Source organism: Nicotiana tomentosiformis, chromosome 5, assembly GCF_000390325.3.
Source record: "Nicotiana tomentosiformis chromosome 5, ASM39032v3, whole genome shotgun sequence".
Classification (NCBI taxonomy): Eukaryota; Viridiplantae; Streptophyta; class Magnoliopsida; order Solanales; family Solanaceae; genus Nicotiana; species Nicotiana tomentosiformis.
Window position 1 is genome coordinate 133,330,380 of NC_090816.1, and position 3,701 is coordinate 133,334,080.

Consider the following 3,701-nt stretch of genomic DNA (forward strand, 5'->3'; position numbering starts at 1 on the left):
AAAAGTGGCCAAAAGTAGAAAAGGGGCTGCCTTTGAAAGGGCCCGAAACGACATAGTTTTGCCTCAAAACTACGTCGTTTCATTAAGTGACCCAAGATCAAATCTCACCCATTGATTACCCATTGATCTAATGGTCCATATTTGATCTTTCAAGAGGTATTTAAAGCCTCAAAAATCTACTCATTTCACCCATAACTCTTTCTCTCTTCTCTCTCTCTCTCTCTCTCTCTCTCTCTCTCTCTCTCTCTCTCTCTCTCTCTTCTCTCCACCGCCGCCGCCGCCGCCGGAAATCACCCACCGGCGGTGGACCACCTCGAAACACCTCCAAATTAATACCATATAATCTCCACAACCTCCTCTTCCCATATCTCCAAACCAATTCCTTCAAAAAACCCTCAAACTCCTTAAATTTTAGATCTAAAAAACTTTAGCCGCCACTTTTTGGTCTAAATTCTTGAAGCTCCGGCCAACACCACCCTACAACACATACATGAATGGATAGAGCTCCACGAGACCTATCTTTTCCTACCCATTTCACCCCCAAAATCCCCGCCGCCGCCGGCCCGCTCCTCGCCGCCGCCACGGCTCCACCGCCAAAATGCCCCGAATCCCCATTTTAGCTATTTTTCGGCTTCAAGCATACTTGTTAGGTATAATCGTCATCTCTTTAATTAATTTCTGATTTTTTTATTTAGTAGATTAGTTTCTGATTTTTTTTTAATTAATTAATTTATTTATTTATTCTGTTTTGGTTATTTCTTGTTAATTAGAGTTTCAAGTTAGGTTTATTTAATTAGCTATCTCTATTTAGTTTAGTGGTTTGTTAGATTCGTTATTGATTTAAATATAATCTTTAGTGTATTAGTTAAATCGTTCACTTGGTTAGTCGATTATTTAGTTGTTGTTAGTCGTTGTTCGATTATTAACGATGCTCGTTCTGTTTTGAGAATTAGTTTGTGAATTTAGTTGTTTGTTTAGTAATTAGTTTGCACAAATCCAATTCATTCCCATCAAGTTGGTTTTAATACTTAGTTCAATTACGTTTTTAGTCTCGTCTATGCTTTGTCAGTTCATAGTTGTCCAAGTTTGATTTGTGTTGAGCAAGTAGTTTGTTGTTGATGGTTAAAATCTGAAGTTTAGTTTATTTTATCACAAAGTAGGGTAATAGTAGCTTACTTTTACTAGTAGGGTGGCTGAAAGGACATTTTTTCTCCTTGCTTCTGACACAGCAGATTTTCAGGTTGTCCTTTCACCTTTGGGACAGACCTTGAACAGTGTTTAGCACACAAAGTCAGTCTTTTGGACAGATTTTTGGTGAACCAAAATCTGTCCAAAAATCTAACTTTATTTGCCTATTGAAAGGGCTGTTTTTCTCCTAAAAAGGGACTGTCTTACACTTAGAATGCAGAGTTCCTTACTCACTAAAAAGGGGGACACTCTATTACACACTCTATCTTATACTGAGACACATCTTGGAGAGTTGCTGAAAGACATATATCTTTGAGAAAAATCAGCAGCTTAATACATATAACAAGCTGAAATTTCAGAGTTTTGTGAGGATTATTTGAGTGCAAAAAACCTTGAGAAAAATAGAAAGATCCCTTAGGCAATTTGTGAAGTTGATAGCTACCAGTTTCAAGCATTTTGTTGAGTTTTCTGGGTTGTTTTAACACTTGAGTTGCTGCTGTTTCTACTGTATTTGCTGCTGAGTTTTTTGTTGCTGCACTGCTGTATTTTATTATTCTACAAACCAGGTAACTTTCAAATTCTTATATTGCAGATTCTTGATGATAATAAGAAGGATTTGATCCCGGTTTGGTTGATGGAACATATTGGATCTGATTTTGTTTCAAGATGAATGTTATATTAGTATTATCATTATGTAAATCTGTTAAAGATTAGTTAAATTATCGTTTTCTTCTTTATATATGTGATTGAAATTACATTCGGTTAAGATTACTTAGTTTAAGGAAAAGATAAAGACCCCACTTTTAACCATGTTTGTTTAGTTTGGGCTTTTTTCCGTGAGTTACTTTCATGGTTCATGTATAATTATCTAAGAAAGACTTCTAACTTCAAATATTTTGATGCTTTAAATTATAGTCAACATAATGTTATACTTAATATAGTTCTTCTCTTTAGCATTGAAGTATTACCGTTTTTTGTAGTTTTTATATTTAGTCATGATTTTTATGTTGTTAATGAGTGTAGTTTGATTAGTGCCATGTTGGTGTAGATGAGTAGAAATATTATGTTAGTCTTTAAGAAATAAGTTGGTTAAGAAGATAAAAGATAATAATTAGCATGTAAGTTTCTTTTATGAAAAAAATAATTTTTAGTTTGGACATCAATGTAAGAAGCAATTTGGGCTTAGAAGAATACTTGTTATTTTGTGTTGTCTCGGTCATCGAGGCTCTTAAGCAACATGGACCAAATAAGCTAAAATTTGTAGGCCCAATGACAATAGAAAGTAAGATGGGCATTTTCTTTAAAACCAATAAATTGTCTTTTGTTAAATAAAATAAGTGGCCCAATACCATAAAAGTTTAACATAAGTTTACCTGGGTTTAAAGTCTTGCATTAGTGAAAATTATTTTTAATAATAATATTATTATTTTTTCAGTCGAACAAGTAATAAATATAAAAAAGAAGCGCTTTTTTAATTAATTTAAGCGATAGGCAATTTTAGGCACGTTTGAGATGTAGACCATATGTTCATACACGGTCCTTGGTCATTATTATTATTATTTTTTTAATAAAGTAGTCATGTGTCCATTCCCGCTCCTTGACTCTTCAATATTAATTGTATTTAAACCATGTGTACCGACACGTTCTTTGTTTTAATACATATAATCAAATAAGGACCTTGTGTGCTTGCACGCTCCTAGGCCAAAATTATTAATTATTAAGCGGTACTAGACAATAGTAACTTAAGGCAAATAATACACACTTTATCCAAAAATAATTCAAGCCAAATTTTAGTCAATAAAAGCGACCGTGCTAGAACCACAGATTCGGGGAATGCCTTACACCTTCTCCCCGGTTAACAGAATTCCTTACCTGGACTTTGTTTTTGCAGACCAATAATAATAGAGTCAAATCTTCCTTTGATTAGGGATTCAAATAAAAGGTGACTTGGAACACCAACAAAAAATCAATTTCAAGTGGCGACTCTGTAAATAAAATAATCCCTACTCAATTTTGTCACTTTAATTGGAAAAAGCCTTTAATCCACACAATATTATTTTGCGGGTAGAAAAAGGGGTGTGACAACACCTGGTCCAAAAATTTGATTTACCATGGTTAATTTTTAGCCATGGTATGTGGAAGTCATTTGTATGTCAAAGTTTGATACGCACGTGAATTAGCCGTGTATAGGGTGTTCATAATGTCACGACCCCAAATTCCCCTCCGTAGGATGTCGTGATGACACCTAGTCTCTAAGACTAGGTAAGCCTATCAATATGCGGAATAATCAAAATAACAATTAAAGACTTTCAAAATCTCAACCTCTTAGTACATAAAGAAATTTTCAAAATCCGGTGAAATACAAGTTACAAGCTCTAAAGAAGTAGTACGAATATCTTTATACATCAGAGTCTAATGTGAATAGGGAAAACAACATAATAAGGATAGGAGACTCCGAGGTGTGCGGACGCTGGCAGATATACTTGGAAGTCTCCGCGTTCAGCTAGCTCACT

The 3,701-nt window shown here is 34.5% G+C and overlaps 1 long non-coding RNA gene across 1 annotated transcript; it reads left to right on the top strand.

The window, feature by feature from the left end:
- Positions 1-202: 202 nt before the first annotated feature.
- Positions 203-2,149, top strand: LOC138891847 (uncharacterized). Its single transcript, XR_011408184.1, has 2 exons — positions 203-650; positions 1,781-2,149. It is a non-coding gene; the product is annotated as an uncharacterized lncRNA (long non-coding RNA).
- The last annotated feature ends 1,552 nt before the right edge of the window (positions 2,150-3,701 follow it).